The 22,469-nt window shown below is 47.3% G+C and overlaps 1 long non-coding RNA gene across 2 annotated transcripts in view; it reads right to left on the bottom strand.

Moving 5' to 3' along the window:
* LOC142200592 (uncharacterized) overlaps positions 1 to 22,469 on the bottom strand; it is a 973,077-nt gene that overhangs the window by 37,601 nt on the left and 913,007 nt on the right. Inside the window, exon 3 of one of the 2 annotated variants that reach the window (XR_012715464.1) lies at positions 1,912 to 1,921. The exons of the other annotated variant lie outside the window; for it this stretch is intronic. This is a non-coding gene — a long non-coding RNA (uncharacterized LOC142200592). Of the gene's footprint in view, positions 1 to 1,911; positions 1,922 to 22,469 lie in introns of those variants that run through there. 2 annotated transcript variants of the gene reach the window in all.

Below are 22,469 nucleotides of genomic sequence, written 5' to 3'. Positions count from 1 at the left end.
CAGACAAGTCAGGAAAATTCTTGAAACAGGGGAGAGTTTTGCATCTTTGCCATTGCTGCCTATGGACATCCCTTTGCCTCTAGCCACCATTTTCCCTGCTTTGCTTGCCTCCACATCCACACTGCTTTTGCCCCTAGACATCACCCCAGTCCATGCCTTAGCTTGTACCCCCAGTTTTTTCTGCTTAGCTTGCCTCCACATCCACACTGCTTTTGCCCCTAGACATCACCCCAGTCCATGCCTTAGCTTGTACCCCCAGTTTTTCCTGCTTAGCTTGCCTCCACATCCACACTGCTTTTGCCCCTAGACATCACCCCAGTCCATGCCTTAGCTTGTACCCCCAGTTTTTCCTGCTTAGCTTGCCTCCACATCCACACTGCTTTTGCCCCTAGACATCATCCCTATCCATGCCTCTGCCCCTAGCCATAACTCTGCCACCCCTGGAAACTCATGGTGCAGAAACTTTGGGAGCTGACTTTGAGGAACCCTTGGGTTTTGTAGATGGAACTCCATCAAAGGTCTGTGCAGCTCACACACCCTGCTCAAGATATGGTATTGTAGGGTTTCAGCGTGTGTGAATGACGGACAACAGCCTGTGTTTGGACAGATGTAGGCCTTGCTAGAGTGTTTTTAGGCTAGCAGCGACTCCTGTGCACTTGCAAAAGTGGGCGCACAAGCGCTGCATTTTCAACAGTACCTTCAGTACATTTGGGTATGTTTTCAAAAAACTTTGCACCACTAGGTTAGACGTGGGCCAAACATGGAACGTGTTGGAGGCTGGCAAGCTCCAGAGCCGCTACCAGGTTCCAGCCATTATCACAGGCGTAAAAATGCCAGGCCCCAGGTGTAGCAGGGAAAAAAAAATGCCATCTCAGCCAGGATGGCATCCCTGACCTCGGAGGCACTGTGCTGTCTGTCCCCCAAGCTGATGAGCTTCAGCACCGCCTGCTGACGTCTCCCCACACCAGTGTTTTAGCGTTTGCCGCTAGTAGCTGTGGTGGAGGTTGCAGCGTCGTAGGGTTTCAGTCTACTCCTGCCATGAATTTTGGCCTGGGAGAGGAGATAGGGTACCTCAGTTTGCACCCCGGGACCAGACTCCACCACATTCACCCTGCCTGTTCTTAAAGATAAGCAGCATCCCTGACCACAGGCGCTTGTCCAAGTGTCGGTGGTCAAGTGGACCTTGCAGCAAAGCGCGGAACTAAGGGCCCACCTGATGTTGAGTGACACGTGCTGGTGCAAGGCGGGGACGCCACACCGGGAGAAGTTGAGACGGCTAGGGACGGCATAGTGAGGTGCCACAGTTGCCATCAGGTCCGGGAAGTCGGGAGTTTCAACAAGCCGGAACTCCAACCTCTCCTGGGGCAGCAGTTTAGCGATGTTGGCGTTCTAGGCTTGCGTGGGTGGGTGGTTAGCGGTGTATTTCTGCCAGCGCTCCAATGTCTGAGAGATGGTGGGTTGTTGTAAAGAAGCGCCTGATGGTGCCTTTGATGGTGCAGGAGAAGGAGATAAGACAGAAACAGGGGAGGATGAGGGAGAAGTCAACAAAGTGCCGGAGGCAGATGAAGTGATGTCCTGGCTCGTCCTCTGGAGTGCATATCCAGCACTGTGAGCAGAGGCAGTGGCATGAACGGCGGGCGACGTTTGTCCTGCTGTTGCTGCCTGCCACTGATTCCATTGCTTGGATTCCAAATGACGGTGCATTGAAGTGGTGGACAGGTTGCTCTTCTCAGGGCCCCTACTCGATTTCGAGAGGCAAATTGTGTAGACGACACTATATCTGTCCTCGGAGCATTCCTTGAAAAAACTCTACACCTTCAAGAAACGTGCCCTCAATGGGGGAGTTTTTCTGGGCTGGGTACAAAAGGGAACATCTTCGGACATTCCGGGTCTGGCCTGGCTTCGGCAAAGCAGCTGACCTCTGCCTCTGGACATGTCTCTGCCTCTAGCTACCCTTTTTGGTGCTGCACCTGCCTCAACATCCACACTACTTTCCCAGCTTGACATCCGCCTTGTCCAGGTGGGGTCGGTGTCCTCGTCGTCCACCACCTCCTCTTCCAACTCCTGCCTCGCCTCCTCCTCCTGCACAATGCGCATGTCAACTGGCTTCCCTGACAGCAACTGCGTCTCATCGTCGTCGATGAGGGTGGGTTGCTGGTCATCCGCCACCAAATCGACCGGAGATGGAATGGAGGAGACTCTAGTGTTTGAGCATCTGGACACAGATACTCGTCTGTTAGGTCCGTGGAATCGCGAAATGGAGGGGCAGGTTGCGGTACAGTCAAAGGAAGGGAGAACAGCTCTGGGGAGCAGGGACAGTTGGGGTTATTGTTCTGGGAAGATTGGGAATTTTGGGTGGAAGGAGGACAAGACTGTTGGGTAAGAGGAGGTAGAGGCTGACTGGCTGGTGGACAATGTGCTTTAAGCGTTATCCGACAGCCATTGCAAGACCTGTTCCTGGTTCTCGGGCCTACTAATCTTTGTACCATTCAGCCTAGTTAATGTGGAACTTTTGTGCAAAGCGCAGAACTTAGGGCCCGCCTGATGTTAAGGGACACACGCTGGTACAAGGCTCAACTCACCCTAAGTGCCAAAAACACTGCTGGTGCAAGGCTCTACTCATGCCAAGGGCCTCAATCTCTGCTGGTAGCTCAGCTTAAGGTCCTGTAACTTTGTTTGGAAGGGCTCATGTTAAGGGCTAGAAAAGTGAATTTTGGAAGGTCTTACCACATCACACACACACACACACACACACACACTCAAAATGACAGTTAAGGGTGAGGGCTTTTGGAATTCCCATTGCCTATTCCATTTGTGGTTGTCATGGGGAACGTGATTTAAAGGGGTGGTTGTTACTGTTTGTTGAGCTTAAATTGGGGTTTGTGTCCATCCATTTGGGGAGTAAAGAAGGTTTCCAGGTATTTTCCCACTTTGATAGAGGTTTTTTTGAATGTGGAAAGTGTGTAGTTGTTAGGCAGTGATGTTGGGGTAATAGAGGGTCTTTGGTGTGTTAGATGCCCCCAGACATGCTTCCCCTGCTGTCCCAGTGTCATTCCAGAGGTGTTGGCATCATTTCCTGGAGTGTCATAGTGGACTTGGTGACCCTCCAGACACGGATTTGGGTTTCCCCCTTAACGAGTATCTGTTCCCCATAGACTATAATGGGGTTCGAAACCCGTTCGAACACACGAACATTGAGCGGCTGTTCGAATAGAATTTCGAACCTCGAACATTTTAGTGTTCGCTCATCTCTAACAGGGTTTATAACATTCCTAGTTTTTGCAGACTTTATTGGTATATTTATACATTTCTTTTTCATAGTGCATTAACCACTTCAGTACCGGGCCAATTTCTGGTCCAGGACCAGACACATTTTATGCTTTTTTTTGTATGTGCAGTTGAGGGCTGTAATGTTTTTCTCATATGTCTCATTCAACTAATTTTTGCATCTTTTTTGGTGACATATAGGGCTTTATTTTTTATGTTGTTTTTATTTTTGAATGTGTCTTGGAAACAAAATAGAAGGGAAATTGTGTCTGCTTTTTACTTTTCTTTTTTCTTTTTTTACTTAATAATGTAAGCCGTGTACCGAGGTGGGCTCCCCAGGATACAGCGAAGTCACGAACAAAGGAAGTGAGTCCAATTCAATTTAACCAAGATAGGACTTTACTTAGTTTAGATAACCTCTTTTGTCCAAAAGAACACTCCCAGGTATTACATTTACACAGCCTAGAGGCTGGGACCCTGGTGTTATACAGCACGGTGCCCACTAGTGTGGCCTTCAATATACTCCAAGCTTTTACCTACCTGCAAGCTGCGCCTATGCAGCTGCCTGTTACCTGTTATTACCCTATTACACAGGAACAATTCAGTGTGTGTGACACAGGCATCCGGCGGTGTAACACCAGGGTTTACAATCTTATCACAATACTACTAAATTCCCCCCAAACCAAGTACAACTAAGCAAGTATAATGGTTAGTTAGCTTGCAAGCCAAACAGTGTAAAGTTAAACTAAATGTTGCTCCCAGACTTCCTTACAAGTCCCTCTCTGGGAGATATAACTGTAGAAATCCTCTGTGACTTAGTCCTTTTACCAGACAGGTAGATAGTTCACCAGTATTGCAGCCTGGGGTGATGATTATACCTAACTAACTAACTACAGGCTTTTTACTCAGTCCCAGCAATATGGTGCAAAACTTGCAGTGTGGTGCGTGCACGCTTACTTCTGTTGGGTACCTTTTAGTCTCTGTTAGCATCAGGGTGAAGAGGAGCTCCTCGGACAGCATGCGGTCTCACTGACAGTCTCACTTCTCAGCCAAGTCTCTGACAGTAATCTTCTCCTTAGGATGGTGTCTGGACAGACTCTGAAAGTCTCAAATCCTCAGCTATTCTTGCTATGGCTTCTCCCTCCAAGGACCCTCTCTGCACAGTGATATCTCCACAGCTCTCTCTTCTCCTCTAGAGTCCAGCACACTCTGACTCAAAATGGCTCCTAGAACCTTCCTCCAACGATCAGGGTCTCCACATCAATCTTCCAGGGGCATGCAGCCTTTTTCCTTTTACTTGTTATCTCACAACAGCGACCTCTTGTGGTCAAACAACAAAATGTCAGGTTATGAAAACACCAACTCAATTACACATTGCACATTCACTACACAGGGGCTGTTTCACCCTCTTACATGCCACCCCACTAGAGGTTGACGTCCCTGGCAACCTTTCCCATATAAACTCATCTTGTGCATAGCGCTGTGGGGGTACCCCAGCATTGGACCTGGCTGTCCTACGCAGAGTCACAGAATCAGGGGCACCCGGCACACCCAATGATGGCTGTTCTGCAGGTTGTACAACTCCCTCCCTGGGCGGCAAACTAGACTCGACTTGGTTCCCTGGATCGGCTGGGGCAGGGACAACCCACCACTCATCGTCTAAGGGGGTTTCCCTGGTAGCAATGCTAGGAGCCTGTACCACCTCGTCGGCCACCGAGTGTTCAAAATTGCAGCGTCTTAACATGTTACGGTGAAGGTTCCTTGAGGGTCCTCCAGTCCCTACTGGCTGTACCTCATACACTGGAATATCAGGGTCTACCTTTCGCTTCACAACATATGGTACCGCCTCCCACCGCCCATCCAATTTTCCCGTTGGCCTCTTGGCCCTGACAATCACACGATCACCTGGGGCGTATTCATCCCTCTGCACCGGCCCTGGGTTGGGGTGTACTATTTGTCTCATGCGTTCGCCCACAACCTTATGTACTGCTCTCAGTCGGCGACGGTGTTCTTGCGCCCATGCGGTAGTGCTCCTTGGAGGAGGCTGCATTGGATCTGGCATGTGGAGATCCTCAATCTCTTGACCTGCCCTCCCAAACATCAACATGTGTGGAGAGTAACCAGTGGTGTTGTGTACTCTATTGTTATAGGCCCACATCAGTTCAGGTAGATACTCTGGCCACCGAGCTTTTTGACTATCCTCTAGCATCCGCAACATCTGTATCAAGGTGCGGTTGAACCGCTCGCATGCCCCGTTCCCCTGTGGATGATATGGGGTCGTGCGAGAATGTTCGATCCCATAGAGTTGATACAATTCACTCATCAAAGCCCCCTGAAAGCACGCCCCCTGATCTGAATGGATTTTCTGTGGACACCCAAACACTTGTATAAAGTGTTTGCAGACCGCTTCGGCAGCGGATTCAGCCGTCTGATCTCTGGTGGGTACAGCTACTGCATACTTTGTAAAATGGTCCGTCATAACCAAACAGTAAGAATGTCCTGAGGTAGAGTACCCAATCTGTACATAATCAATCATTAGAATTTGCAGGGGGGCAGATGTTTGAATAGTTTGTACAGGGGCACGTTGTTCGGGACTTTTACTCAGCCCGCAGGACCGACATTGAAGACATGCCTTGGTCACCATCTTTCCCAAATCTGGACAATACACAAATCGTTGGAGCCATTGGTACGTTTTGGCACTCCCAAAATGGGCCCCACTCTCATGGGCTTCCTGAGCGGCTACTGGTCCCAATGACATCGGGATGACAATCTGTTGCCGGTGCTGCAGCTCTGACTGTATGTATATGGTCCGACATAGGAGTCCTTGGATGACAACCAGCTTATCCCACTGTCTCAGTAACTTCTGACCCTCTTGGGTTAAGCTAGCCCGCTCATTCGGCCGTGGCCAGATCTTAGTCCGGATCCACTCTTTCACTTTACATAGGTCCGGACAGCTATTTTGAACCCTTTCCCAATCTTCCAATGTCTTCCCCAGCACCATCGGCATCCCTGAAGCCACCCCACTTGAATGGGTTATGTTCTGGAATGGCGGTATTCTGCCGAGGTGTGGGATTTCACTGTCTTCTAGCCCTTCCTCTCCACTCTTGGTTGGCAACCCCACAGGGACTCGGGAGAGGGCATCAGCGTTGCCATTCTCTCTCCCTGATCGGAACTGGATATGGTATTGATACTTGGAAAGGCGGGACATCCACCTCTGCTCAAGGGCACCTAACTTAGCGTTCTCTAAGTGTGCTAAAGGGTTATTGTCCGTCATCACAATCACTTCTGCACCCGTCAGATACTCTGTGAATCTTTCAGTCATGGCCCATACAAGTGCCAAAAGCTCCAACTTAAAGGAGCTGTAGTTGTCGGGGTTACGCTCTGACTCCCTTAAGGACCGGCTGCCATAGGCAATCACCCTCTCACGTCCATCTTGAACTTGAGATAGCACAGCTCCCAGACCATGTAGACTTCCATCGGTGTACAACAGGAATGGCTTATCAAACTGTGCATAGGCCAGGATCGGGGTACTGGTCAGAGCTTTCTTTAACCCCTCAAAGGCTTCTTGCTGTCGTGGCCCCCACTCAATGGGGCGATTCTTGGGTCCACCAGCTGTGCCTCTCAGTAGTTCATTTAGGGGGCCAGCCCGATGAGAGAACTTGGGTATGAATCTCCTGTAATAACCGGCCAACCCTAGAAAGGCTTGTACTTCACGCCGGGTTCTTGGTTGGGGCCACTTCTGGACGGCCTCCACCTTGCTGGGCGCAGGTTGTACCCCTTCCGGAGTGACTACATGTCCCAAGTACTCTATTCGCTGCTGGAATAGTTGACACTTCTTGGGCTTGATTTTTAGCCCATGATCACGCAATCGCCCTAGGACCTGCCGCAGCTTTTCGAGATGATCTTCAAATGAGGACCCAAACACTACAACGTCATCCAAGTATATCAATACCGACTCAAAGTTTAGGTCACCCAAACAGAGCTCCATCAACCGCTGAAATGTCCCTGGGGCATTGGACAGACCGAAAGGCATTCTATTAAACTCATAGAGTCCCATGGGTAAGATAAACGCTGTCTTGGCCTTGTCCTTCTCGGCCACTGGCACTTGCCAATACCCACTGGCCAAGTCAAGCGTTGAGAAATACTTGGCATGACCGAGGGAGGATAGTGACTCTTCAATCCGTGGAAGGGGGTATGCATCACGGACGGTCTTAGCATTTAGTTTCCGGTAATCTACGCAGAAACGGAGACTTCCGTCTTTCTTCCGCACCAAGACCACCGGAGCAGCCCATGGGCTCTTACTCTCCTGGATCACTTGATTCTCCAGCATGCTAGCCACCATTTCTTTCACCTCCTGATACATCTTGGGGGGAATCTGCCTATACCGCTCCCGAATAGGCGCAGCGTCGCCAGTGGGGATTTCGTGTTCAATGGCGGTAGCACACCCGAAGTCTTCATCGTGTCTTGAAAACGCCTCCTGGAATTCCCACAGAGTGTCCTCCAGAAGCTTCTGTTGTCCCGGGGTCAGAGACCGGCGATCTACTCCCATCAGAGACATGATCACTTGGCCATTCCACTCTGCCGTTGGAGGCTGCCTTTGCTGGACCTTCACAGCATAGGTCCAAGACGACCTCCCATCAGGCTGCAACGTGAAGCTCTTCCGGCGAAGGATGTCACCCCCGGGCACGTGAACTTCAGCCAGCAGGGTATTCCCAGGCACGAACAACTCACTGTCCAGAACGTTGAGACAGCGTATAGGCACACACCCATCCTTCACAGTGGCAAGTGCTCGGGCTACCAGAGGGCGGGTCTGCGTTTCTCCCTGCAGGGCGGGCTCTATCAAGACCTCTAGTCCATTTAATGGTCGTCCAGCCCCCACCGGAAGCATCACAATATTTTCCTGTTGCGGTGGAATCTTCATTGGGGCACTCAGCGGCACCTTCACGTATCCAATGGAGCGCCCTGCCATGGTGCTCTTCTGCAAACTACAGCTCCTCACCATCTGCTGTAGGACCTTCTGAGTCGGCCGGTGTGTGGTGGCCCGCTGCCAGTATTTAGGTCCTTCCTTTGCATAAAGGTGATGATCTAGGTCTCTCAGCACGTTCATGCCCAGCGTCACATCGAGTCCTCTCCTGGACGGATGGTCTATCAGCACGATCCCCTTTTTGCCAATGTCTTGCCCAAACAGCCGGACCCGCATCCAGACGATCCCTTGTACGTCCATCGCACCATTGTTGGCAGCTATCAACCGGATGACACTTCCATCCTCTGGCTCCATCATATGTCCGAAGTGTCTCTCGAAGAACTCCAGGGGCATCAGGGTGCACTCCGATCCAGTATCAACTAAGCAGCGTACCTTCTGGCCCTCCAGCTCAGCTTCCATAACGGGGCTGCTAGCATATAGGTCGCATTCATCACGTACGGGGCTTGATTGTTGGTGAACCGCCACAGGACGCCCCGTTACTGCGGCGGTCGGGAGTTTAAAGCCGGCTCGGGTTCCACCTCCCCCTTACACTCTCTGGCGATATGGCCATACTGTCTGCAACTCCAGCAGAGGGGTCCCCTTGATCCCTGTCCAGCTGATGAGCCTTGGTTGGTGGGTCCTCGGCCACGGTGTACTCTCAGCGGGGGAGAGTAGGACGATGTGGTCATTTCTGGAACCATGGATTGACCTGCTCGCATCTGGGACACCTCCAGTCGGAGTTCTCTCATTTCTGCCCGTAGAGCCTGGACTACATCCTTTAAGGACCCTGGGTCTTCAGGACCTCCTCGGGTCCCTGTCACTTGGGTGCTACTCACAGCCTTCACATTCACAGCCACGGGCGCTTCTTCCCTCTCTACAGCAGCCAGGTAAACATTATAGAATGTCAGGTTGGCATCTGCCCGGATCATCTCTTGCAGTTTATCCTGTAACAACTTATTGGATAACCCTAGGATGAATTGATCTCGTAGCAGCCGGTCCACTTCTTTGAAGGCTCCCATAGCCTCTGAGTCCCGTCGCTGCACTTCATTCAGCATCTCTTGTAAGGCGTTAGAGTATTGCGTTAAAGTCTCACCCTCCCTCTGTGACCGATTGAAGAAGTTGCTCCGCAACTGCGCTACCTTGGCACGCCCTCCCTGAGCTCCCTCTAGCAGAGCAAATATTTTTTCTAAAGTGTCTCTTTCCGATTCGGGCCGTACCATCACTGTCCGTCTAGCGTCACCTTCTAGGGCCCCTAATGCTATCTCTGCACGCAGTTCCGGTATCAGGTTGCTCAGTCTAACTATACTTCGTACCCTTTCAGTCCAGTCCTGCAACGTCATATTATTACCGTCAAACTTTGGCAGATGCTGCATTAGTGCCCCGGCCGATAAGTACCCCACTTGGGCCGGCATTACCAGCGCTGGGGCTTGCTGTGCAGGGGCACCCTGGACCACCACAGCTGGTGCCAGGGGATTCTCTCCCGCCACATTCCCGTCCATGAGGGTCGCTGTATCCTGCCGACTACGCCAAGTTGTAAGCCGTGTACCGAGGTGGGCTCCCCAGGATACAGCGAAGTCACGAACAAAGGAAGTGAGTCCAATTCAATTTAACCAAGATAGGACTTTACTTAGTTTAGATAACCTCTTTTGTCCAAAAGAACACTCCCAGGTATTACATTTACACAGCCTAGAGGCTGGGACCCTGGTGTTATACAGCACGGTGCCCACTAGTGTGGCCTTCAATATACTCCAAGCTTTTACCTACCTGCAAGCTGCGCCTATGCAGCTGCCTGTTACCTGTTATTACCCTATTACACAGGAACAATTCAGTGTGTGTGACACAGGCATCCGGCGGTGTAACACCAGGGTTTACAATCTTATCACAATACTACTAAATTCCCCCCAAACCAAGTACAACTAAGCAAGTATAATGGTTAGTTAGCTTGCAAGCCAAACAGTGTAAAGTTAAACTAAATGTTGCTCCCAGACTTCCTTACAAGTCCCTCTCTGGGAGATATAACTGTAGAAATCCTCTGTGACTTAGTCCTTTTACCAGACAGGTAGATAGTTCACCAGTATTGCAGCCTGGGGTGATGATTATACCTAACTAACTAACTACAGGCTTTTTACTCAGTCCCAGCAATATGGTGCAAAACTTGCAGTGTGGTGCGTGCACGCTTACTTCTGTTGGGTACCTTTTAGTCTCTGTTAGCATCAGGGTGAAGAGGAGCTCCTCGGACAGCATGCGGTCTCACTGACAGTCTCACTTCTCAGCCAAGTCTCTGACAGTAATCTTCTCCTTAGGATGGTGTCTGGACAGACTCTGAAAGTCTCAAATCCTCAGCTATTCTTGCTATGGCTTCTCCCTCCAAGGACCCTCTCTGCACAGTGATATCTCCACAGCTCTCTCTTCTCCTCTAGAGTCCAGCACACTCTGACTCAAAATGGCTCCTAGAACCTTCCTCCAACGATCAGGGTCTCCACATCAATCTTCCAGGGGCATGCAGCCTTTTTCCTTTTACTTGTTATCTCACAACAGCGACCTCTTGTGGTCAAACAACAAAATGTCAGGTTATGAAAACACCAACTCAATTACACATTGCACATTCACTACACAGGGGCTGTTTCACCCTCTTACAATAACACAAGTGCTACTGAAAAACTTTATAACGTCATTTTATTGGCTTATTATTTTATTATTTTATTAGTTACATGTTTTGAAAACTTTTCTATTATTGTGTCCCCATAAAGTCATAAAAGACCTTTGAGACATCTGATCACTTTTTTTTGTATTAGAGACTGATTTCCCCTGCAACTGGGACTGGTACATTTAGCCCCAGTTGCAGGAGGAATACAGCCTTCTGCATGCTACTATACACCTTACTAGAGCTGATCTGAGTCCTGTAGGGTGGCCACATATACACAGTGATTAATAAGGCAGGGAAGGTAATAAACCTTCCCTGCCTTCTCTCTGGGATCTCTGGTTGAAGTTACAGCTGATTGGATGTACTGATACATCCTGTCAAAACAAGTCAACCACCGTTCGGACATATTTAGTCTATGGGCGGTCCGGAAGTGGTTAATTTCTCCCTTTTCTCTTTTACAAATCCACTAAACTCCTAGGGTATCCGTGGTGCCCAGTCATATATAAATTGTTTTGTCTATCCTGCTATTTTCTTCTTTAATAATTTACTGTTTTCTATTCTAGCTCTATTCTTCTTTATTACTTTACCTTCTTGGCCCTTCCTAAGTCTGCCTAGTCTCTAGTTTGCCCCATACATCCAGTCACTTTTTCCTTCCTTTTCCTGCCTCTTCTTTTTGCACTATTTATTTTGCAACTTACTCTATATCTGCCTCTTTAGCTCTTTCCCACAGATTCTGATTTCCATTGCGATTCATGACACATACCTCACCTGTAAGTCAGTTCTACTATATACATTTAGGATTTCCGACATGGCCACATCCAGAAGTAACTACTCAGCAACACTTTTAGGTAAACAGGGAAACAGGGTAGGCACAGGGTTTTCATTAGCAAGCAACCAGAACAGCACCAAAAAACGGAAAAAATGATATTTGAAGGCAGGCTTGCAAATGGCTGTCAACATTCCCTGAGGTAGATGACTAAGAGCAACCCTGGGAGGAGAGATAAAGATTGTGACTAGAGATGAGCGAACACTAAAATGTTCGAGGTTCGAAATTCAATTCGAACAGCCGCTCACTGTTCGAGTGTTCGAATGGGTTTCGAACCCCACTATAGTCTATGGGGAACATATACTCGTTAAGGGGGAAACCCAAATCCGTGTCTGGAGGGTCACCAAGTCCACTATCACACCCCAGCAAATGATACCAACACCCTGGAATGACACTGGGACAGCAGGGGAAGCATGTCTTGGGGCATAAAAGTCACTTTATTTCATGGAAATCCCTGTCAGTTTGCGATTTTCACAAGCTAACTTTTCCCCATAGAAATGCATTGGCCAGTGCTGATTGACCAGAGTACGGAATTCAACCAATCAGCGCTGGCTCTGCTGGAGGAGGCGGAGTCTAAGATCGCTCCACACCAGTCTCCATTCAGGTCCGACCTTAGACTCCGCCTCCTCCGGCAGAGCCAGCGCTGATTGGCCGAAGGCTGGCCAATGCATTCCTATGCGAATGCAGAGACTTAGCAGTGCTGAGCCAGTTCTGCTCAACTACACATCTGATGCAGACTCAGCTCTGCTACATCAGATGATGTACATCTGATGTAGCAGAGCCGAGGGTGCACTAGAACCCCTGTGCAAACTCAGCTCACGCTAATAGAATGCATTGGCCAGCACTGATTGGCCAATGCATTCTATTAGCCCGATGAAGTAGAGCTGAATGTGTGTGCTAAGCACACACATTCAGCTCTACTTCATTGGGCTAATAGAATGCATTGGCCAGCGCTGATTGGCCAGAGTACGGAACTCGACCAATCAGTGCTGGCTCTGCTGGAGGAGGCGGAGTCTAAGATCGCTCCACACCAGTCTCCATTCAGGTCCGACCTTAGACTCCGCCTCCTCCGGCAGAGCCAGCGCTGATTGGCCGAAGGCTGGCCAATGCATTCCTATGCGAATGCAGAGACTTAGCAGTGCTGAGCCAGTTCTGCTCAACTACACATCTGATGCACACTCAGCTCTGCTACATCTGATGCACACTCGGCTCTGCTACATCAGATGATGTACATCTGATGTAGCAGAGCCGAGGGTGCACTAGAACCCCTGTGCAAACTCAGCTCACGCTAATAGAATGCATTGGCCAGCGCTGATTGGCCAGAGTACGGAATTCGACCAATCAGCGCTGGCTCTGCTGGAGGAGGCGGAGTCTAAGGTCGGACCTGAATGGAGACTGGTGTGGAGCGATCTTAGACTCCGCCTCCTCCAGCAGAGCCAGCGCTGATTGGTCTAATTCCGTACTCTGGCCAATCAGCGCTGGCCATTGCATTCTATTAGCCCGATGAAGTAGAGCTGAATGTGTGTGCTTAGCACACACATTCAGCTCTACTTCATCGGGCTAATAGAATGCATTGGCCAATCAGCGCTGGCCAATGCATTCTATTAGCGTGAGCTGAGTTTGCACAGGGGTTCTAGAGCACCCTCGGCTCTGCTACATCAGATGTACATCATCTGATGTAGCACGCACACATTGAAATGAATGGAAGCACCTGGTGCTTCCGGTTTGACGGGAGCCGGCCACTTAACCCACCGCGTGCCGGCTGCGTGCATTGATTTCAATGCGTGCGTGCTGTTCGGATCGGCTGATCCGAACAGTACTCGCTCAACTCTAGTTAAGATATCTCCACATTTGCCCATCACAGAGTAAGATGCCCCCTCAGTTGCCCATGGGCCAGTTTTTTGGTGCAGTTCACAGATTAATATGTCCCCCCAGTTGTCCATTACACAATAATATGCCCCCCATCCCCAAGTGGCCCATCAGACAATATAATACATTAAATAACAACAAAAAAGAAACATTTACCTAGCCTTGTTCCCACTGTGCTGCTTGGTGGCTCTGACTCTGTCTTGGTGCTCACCACACCTCCCTTCCTCAGACAGCACTAGTCAAGGCCTAAATGATGGAGCACAAAACTGATAGCCCTGTGCTCCACTACTATTATCAACTCTATCTGCATCCTGAGGACACAGATAGAAATGAAATTGGGATCTGCTGTGCCTGTCCCACTGAGAGAACCTCTCAATAGCATAAGGCCCAGTGAAAGTATACTGGATCTCAAGATGTTTTACTATTGGCACTGGTAGCACTCACTGGTAGCACTCACAAAATAAGATTACACCAGTCGTCTCAATCCAATTCCTATACTTCCTGCAAAATGTCAGTCTCTACTTGATGTTTTTCTTGAAGAGGTGGCATCTTTTATGATTTTTTTTAAAAGAAGATGCTTTTAATGCTTATATCTGTACTTCAGTACACCATAGAAACATCTGACTAAAAGATCTGGAAACACTGAATCAACAAACTTTGTGAAAACCAAAATTTATTTCAGTCTCAAAAATTTAGGCCATGACTGTACAGTTTCTAAATTGGCCAAAGAGCAAATGAACACTTTAGGTGACTAAGGAGTTTTTAAAATTTTTTGGATAAAGATAATTTAATATTTTAATTAGAGTTATAAAGTACATGTGAGTCTGAAGAGAACTCAAAATAAAAGAGACACATTGCATTAAAGGCAAATGCTAAACAATAACTAGCCATTATGGATTTTGTTCACTGAGGAATCATTGGTGGTTAATTAGAGATGATGAACAGTCATGTTCTATTTATATCAATGTTTAACACTTTAAAGGGGCTCTATCAGCAACATTTTGCTGTATGAGCCCCACATATGCATGAATAGCCTTTAAAAACGCTATTCAGGCACCGCTAATCTTATTTTAAACCCCCGTCCCATTTTTCTCAATGGCAGTACCGCTGGAGTGTGCACAGTAGCTCCAGAGGGAGCGCTACTGCTCACGCGCCAGATTTCAACCAATCGGATTTGAACCGCCGGAAGAAGATGAAGATGAAGCCGGGGAAGAGTCAGGACTGGAGGGCATTGCCAAAAGAAGAAAGAAGAGGTAGGCGTGCCAGAAGATGACGTTGGTGCACATTCAGGTATGATTTACCTATTTGTTTTTACAGTTTTATTTTAAAATGGGACGGGGGTTTAAAATAAGATTAACAGTGCCTGAATAGCCTTTTTAAAGGCTATTCACGCATATGTGGGGCTCATACAGCAAAATTTTGCTGATAGAGCCCCTTTAAGGACATGGCATAAAAATTGCTTTAAGGAATAGGCCTCATTTTTAAAATCTGACGTGTCATTTTGTGAGGTAATAACTTTGGCATACTTTAACTTATCAAAGTGGTTCTGAGATTATTTTTTTTTTCATGACACCATGTACTTTGTGTGAGTGGTAAATTTTGGTCAATATGTTTTATCTCTAATTATGAAAAATAAGAAAATTTGGTGAAAATTTTGAATAAATTAATTTTTCAAACTTTGAAATTAAATACCTTTCATAGACAGTTAAATTACCTAAATTACTTCATGAATATAATTTACCATATCTCTGTTTCATGCTGGCATCAAATTTGAATCACTGTTTCAATTTTTTCAGATATTATAAGTCTTACGGGTCAAACAGCAATTTTATTTTTAATTATTATTTATTTATTATTTTTAATTTTCAAGGATATTTTCAAAATCCATTTTTCAAAGGACCAGTTCAGTTCTGAAGGGTGGGACAAAATACTTTTTGGAGGGCAGATTTTGCTGCAATAGTTTTCAGAAACCCTGTCTTATTTGCAGGGCGCTTGAGTCTCAAAACATTGGAAATTCCCAACATATGATCTTATTTTGGAAACTATACCAATCAAGAAATTAATCAATTTCTCCTGGCCTACATGTGAATGTAAACTGCTGTATGGACAAATGATGAGACTCAGAAGGGACAAAATTTTGTAGGGAAGATTTTACAGAAATAGTTTTTAGGTGTCATGCCCCATGCCCTGAAGTACCAAAGCAGTGAAACCCCCAATTGATAACTAGACCCCTTAAGAAATTTATCAAGGGATATAGTAAACATTTGGATCTCATAGGTATGCATTAATTTATTTTCTAAAAATTGATGCACCACAGAGGTTGAAAGATAGATTCATGTGGAGTATATGGTATAAGGAGTTGATATACCAAAGACAATAAATTATAAAATTAATAATATGTGGATGTGTGGTACAGTCTGAAGCAATCCTTCATGCAAAGTCCAGGTTTTTTAGGACAGGTGTCGCACTGATAAATAATGTCTTTAATTATTCTAGTCTTGGAAAACAAGCTGTTTCATTTTTGGGTCTTCGCTTACTTTGAAGTTTGTGAGACTTCACTTGGAAAGTGTTGCCCTGGTGCAATACTGGCACTTTTAGTTCCATGTGTACTGGGGCTTGGTCCTTTCTGGTCCCCAAATATCAGAGTCTTGATAAGTTCCTCCTAAAATTATCTTCTCTGCACGGGCAACTGTTTGTACCACACTTTTGTTTTCTTCACTAGCACTATATGGCTTCAGGACTTAGTCATATATATCAACCTTTCCCATGTGCTTATTATAGCCCAGGATGCAGCATTACGGATGCCGATTACAAGGACAGGGATGCTGTCATTACCATGAGTTGTGACTAGCACAAGGACATCCTTCTTGTTCTTATACTTGACAAACAGCATGTTCTCATTGCACTCTGGCCTGTTCTCACTCATTATGAGAGATTGCACAACCTATGTCTTAGGGTGGCCTCCTCTGATTTTTGTGCAATTCCTCTCTAACTAAGGCATCCGGAGGCTTTCTAGGGGCTCAATTCGTGTGTCCTTTCTTCATGAATCCTAAACTTCTCACAAAATTAGTGCATTTTAATGCCATAATGTGCCCTCTTACTGGCAGAATTTAAGCATCCCTTCAGAAGTGATATGGGCATTTGGCACTAAAATGGTCAATGACTGGCTTTATTGTGAATAGGTAGTCAAAGTTTTGGACATCTCAGGACGGTCACTGTGCATTATCGTTATAATGCACAAACTTGAGGATTACTTCAAAGCAATACCTTGGTCATGGTCATTTGAAAGATTGGAGTGGTATATAAAATATTAATCTCGGCATTCCTGACCTGTCCACAAAATCAGGAAGCTAAGGCTCATAATTTTCATGGGTTGGATTAGTAATTTTAGAAATTGCCTCAGCTATTGTTCTGGACAAAATAACTAATACATAGTAAAGTGCAGAAAAAAGTCAGAAAGGTGAATAAAAAACCGCAACTAACGCGTTTCGGGGTCCTTAAAGCCCCTTAATCATAGTGGGAGAGCACTATGATTAAGGGGCTTTAAGGACCCCGAAACGCGTTAGTTGCGGTTTTTTATTCACCTTTCTGACTTTTTTCTGCACTTTACTATGTATTAGTTATTTTGTCTGCCTGCCCATCGGGGCTCATTTTTAACTTATGGATTAAAGGCTAAATTTTATACGTACCCAAGATGTTGCGGATCCTTCTTGCAATGCGGTCTTTCAAAGAATTTTGAAGCTCCTAGGAGTCAGGAGACAGGGTCGTGCACCTGGGACGTTTATTTCAGGGTGAGCTAACCTCTTGCATTTTTTCTTTTCTATTGTTCTGGACGCCTGCTTTAAGATTGCTCATCACTGGATGATGAGGAGGAGGGGGAAATAATGATGATGAGGAGAAATAGAGAAATGGGATATCTTCCTTTTCTCCCTCGTTAGAGTGTTAGAGGCCAGTAAGGCATTCACCTAATCTCCTGAATACAGTCTTTGCAACTTTTCTGCACTTTGGGACATTTTGTATCTGTGTTTTGTTTTTACAAATGTATTAAAACTTTATTAAAATCATTATTCTTTAAACCTTTATTGGAAATATGGGATATATGTTATCATTCAATATGTGAATATGCAAAACATTGAGTAGATGCAGGTCTGTAATGTATTTCACAGATTACTGCTCAGCGCGGCAAAGACACAGCTTGTGTGTATACTATAGTAAAAAAAAGTCCCTGCTCTAAAATGTTTCTGTAGATATTGATAGATAATTCTATCTATCTATCTATCTATCTATCTATCTATCTATCTATCTACCATTTCTAACTAAGGTCCCTTGCAGACGACCGTGGTCAGTGTGCTATCCATGTATTTCATTCTTTTCTTTCTTTTATGTAGATTGTGAGCCCACATAGAGCTCACAATGTACATTTTTTTTCCCTATCAGTATGTCTTTTTTTTTTTTTTTTTTTGGAATATGGGATGGAAATCCATGCAATCACGGGGAGAACATAGAAGCTCCTTGCAGATGGTTTTATGCCCTTGGCAGGATTTGAACACCAGGACTCCGGCGCTGCAAGGCTGCAGTGCTAACCACTGAGCCACCGTGTGGCCCCTATTTCATTCTTTTCTATGGGTCTGTACACTATGATGCTCCTGGAGTCCAGTGCACAGTATGTAATGTGGCCTCTCTTACCATATGCCATCTATAATATTAGGTCCCTGTTAGGTGTTCAGGTGTTTCTGCTGATTCTGCCACAATTCAGTGGAATAAAGACTGCTCATCTCTAGAGATGAGCGAACAGTAAAATATTTGATATTCATTATTCGTTTCGAATAGCCGCTCAATATTCGACTATTCGAATGAATATCGAACCCCATTATAGTCTATGGGGAAAAATGCTTTGTTTCAGGGGAACCCACAATTCGACTCAGGAGGGTCACCAAGTCCACTATGACACCTCAGGAAACCATGCCAACACCTGTGCAATGCAACTGGGACAGCAGGGGAAGCATGGCTGGGGGCATCTAACAAGCTCAAGTCACAGTTTTACCCTACCATCACAGCCTATCAACTACACACTTTCCACACTCAAAAAAGCCTCTATCAAAGCAGGTAAATACCTGGAAACCTTCTTTCCTCCCCTATTGGAAGGACAGAAACCCAAATTTGACGCTAATAAAACATTAACAAGCACCCCTTTAAATCGCGTTGCCCATGACAACCACAGATGGAATAGGCAAAGGGAAACCCAATAGTACCCACCCTTAACTGAATTTTGGAAGGTCTTACCACATCACACACACACATCCACAATTACACTTTTCTGGCCCTTAACATGAGCCCTTCCAAATTAAGTTAGAGGCCCTTAAACTGAGCTACCAGCAGAGATTGAGGCCCTTGAGGTGACTTCAGCCTTTTACCAGCAGATTTTTAGTCCCTTTACTTTAGTTCAGCCTTGCACCAGCAGAGTTTTTTGTCCTTTGGGTGAGTTGAGCCTTGCACCAGCAGAATGTTAGCACCTTTAAAATTCTTAGCCCCTAAAATGGTGGTTCCAGAAACACCACTCTCATTGAGTGAGATTGATGCAGTGGATTGGACTGAGGACCCAGACATTGAACTTGATTTTGACTGTCAAATTGATAACATTTTGGCATCAAGTCCTGGGGGTAACTTTTATTTAGAGGACCGCAAAGGTGGAGAATTGGTTGCAACCACTACTACCTGTAATGGTCTTCTATTATTGGACTCTACATTACCTCTACAGGGTTCAGATCAGGTGTTAATAGTCTAAACAACATGCTCCAGTACTTTAGATGTAGATCAGAAACCACTTTCCCTTCCGACACCAGATTTAACCAAGCTTCACCATCACCATCCTGCTGAGATGGAGCCACTAAAGGAAACCTTGCCTTCAAAGGCATGTTCTGGAGCTGCGACTGAGCCAAATCTAAAAACAGAGTCCTTTGGAACTGAACAAAATTCACCAGCAGTGTTTTTAGCCCTTAGGGTGAGTTGAGCCTTGCACCAGCACTTGTCCCGTAACATCAGGCGGGCCCTAAGTTTTGCGCTTTGCACAAAGTTCCATTTGACCACCGACGCGTGGACAAGTGTATGCGACCAGGGATGCTACATCTCAATCATGGCACACTGGCTGAATGTAATTGAGGCTGGGACCGGGTTGCAAACTGTGGCAGCCTGCCTTGTCTCCCCGCCCAATATTCCTGGCAGGAGTGCTTAAACACCACTCTCCTCCTCCTCTGCCGTTAAATCGACCCCAGCTAAGAGCTGGAAACACTGTAACACTGGCGTGGGGAGACGTCAGCAGGCTGTGCTGAAGCTCATCAGCTTGGGGGACAGACAGCACACTGCCTCCGAGGTGAGGGATGCCATCCTGGATGATATGGCAATGTTTTTTCCCCGCTGCACCTGGGGCCAGGCATTTTTGTCGTGTGTGATAATGGACGGAACCTGGTAGCGGCTCTGGAGCTTGCCAGCCTCCAACATGGTTCATGCCTGGCCCACGTTTTCAACTTATTGGTGCAATGGTTTCTAAGAACGTACCCCAATTTACACGAGCTACTGGTTAAAGTGTGGCGCTTGTGCACCCACTTTGGCAAGTCTACAGTAGCTGCTGTTAGCCTCAATACACTCCAGCAATGCCTATATCTGCCCGAAGCACTAGCTGTTGTGCGAGGTTACCACACACTGAAACCCTAGATACCATATGTTGAGCAGGGTGTGTGAGCAGACCTTTAATGGAGTTCCATCTCCAAAACCCAAGGGTTCATCAAAGTCCTCTCCATCAGTTTCTGCACCATGAGTTTCCATGGATGACAGACTTATGTGAAATGCTATACCATCCTTTCCACTGGACAAGAAACATTAGCATGCGCTCATCACCATTCCTGATATGACAGCTGTGTTAAGCAGGGTGCAGGGTACAACGCAGACCAGGCCTGAGCACCAGGAACAGGTGTTACAATGGCTAGCGGATAATACTTGCAGCTGCTTTTCCACTAGCCAGTCAGCCACTACCTGCAGTCGTGTTCATACCCAAGAGTCTTCCCCTCCTTCCTCCCAACATGCCCAATCTTCCCAACAGAGTCATCCCACCCTCGCCCCCTCCCAGGATCTATTTTTGGGTCCTTTTACTGTCTCTCCCTCTGTTGAACCACTTCCAGAATCGCAGGAGTTACCAGATGACTTTGTGTGTCTTGATGCCCAGATACTGGAGCATTCGCCTTTTCCTACCAATTTTGTCGTTGTGGACCTGCAACCAACTTTTCTGGGCCTCAGTGATGATGACAAGACACAGTTGTCATCAGGACAAGCTGTGGTTATGTGCGGTTTGCAGTAAGGGGAGAGTGAGCTATTGGAAGAGGAGTTGGTGGACGACGAGGGCACCAACTTAACATGGACAAGGGTGATGTCTAGCAGGGAAAGCAGTGTAGATGTGGAGGCAAGCTAAGCAGGAAAAAAGGTAGCTAGAGGCAGAGGCATGGACAGGGGTGATGTCTAGGGATGAAAGCAGTGTACATGTGGAGGCAAGCGCAGCAGCAAAAAAGGTGGCTAGAGGCAGAGGCATGTCCAGAAGCAGAAAGGCCAAAGATTTTCTGTGTACTAGCCACTCGTGCAAAACTCGCCCATGTTGGCAGACTTATTCTTCAAGCAAGCTAACAACTTCCATCTGGTCCACACCCACCAGGGGCACGCTCTCCAAGGTCTGGGACATGTAAATGGCATGCCCTGGCCAAACTACCACCACTGAGGGGCCTAGAGTCACCAGGAGGGACAAGTATAGGCGCATGTTGCGGGAGTACCTGGCCGACCCCAGGCCTGTCCTCTCCGATCCCTCTGCGCCCTACACTTATTGAGTCTCCAACTTGGTTTTGTGGCTGGAACTTGCGCTGTACGCCTTGGAGGTCCTTTCCTGCCCTGCTGCCAGTGTGCTATCGGAAAGGGTCTTCAGCGCAGCCGGTGGCATCATCACGGATAAGCGCAGCTGACAGTGCTGACCGGCTGACTTTCATCAAAATGAACAGCCAATGGATAGACCCATCATTTACATGTCAGTTACATGACAAATTTAGTGCGGTTTGCACAATTTGCAAGTCTAAACTGAGTAGGGGCTCTGAAAAGAGCAACCTTACCACCTTTTGTGTGCACTGTCATTTGGAAAGCAAGCCCTGGGCTCAGTGGGAGAGAGCAAACACAGGACAATCGTCTCCCGGCATTGTCAATACTGCCTTTTCCACTGTTTACAGTGCTGGTGCTGCAGACCAGTCCACCAGCCTGGACACCTGCACATCTGTCTCTGACACTTAGGGGAGTTCACCCTCATCTGGCCTTTTTGCCTGCACCATCATGCGCCTCTTACCAGCCACTCCCCATCTCCCAGGCATTTCATTGCAAGCAGAAGTACAGCGCAAGCCACCCACATGCACAAGTCTTCAATGGCCTTATCTAAAAACTGCTGGCCCTGGAGATGTTGGCGTTTATGCTTCTGGATACTCAGGCCTTCCGTTAACAGATGGCAGCTGGGGCACCTCCCTATGCTGGGCCTAGCTGTTACTACTTCTCTTGGTGTGCTGCATGTGTCCCATAACATCAGTCGGGCCGAGTTCCGCACTTTGCTGCAAGGTCCACTTGACCACTGACGCATTGACAAGCGCCTGCGGTCAGGGATGCTGCTTCTCTTTAATGACAGGCCGGGTGAATGTAGTGAAGTTCGGGGGGAAAACTGGCGTGGACTATCTCCTCTCCCAGCCCAAAGTTCATGGCAGGGGTTCTCTGAAAGCCTACTCCTGCATTGCAACCTCCACCTCAGCTACGAGCTGGAAATGCTGTAACATTAGTGTGGGGAGATGTCAGCAGACCAAGCTGAAGCTCATCAGCTTGGGGGACAG

This window comes from Leptodactylus fuscus, chromosome 4 (assembly GCF_031893055.1).
Source record: "Leptodactylus fuscus isolate aLepFus1 chromosome 4, aLepFus1.hap2, whole genome shotgun sequence".
Lineage (NCBI taxonomy): Eukaryota > Metazoa > Chordata > Amphibia > Anura > Leptodactylidae > Leptodactylus > Leptodactylus fuscus.
This window is presented reverse-complemented; position numbering and strand designations above follow the sequence as displayed.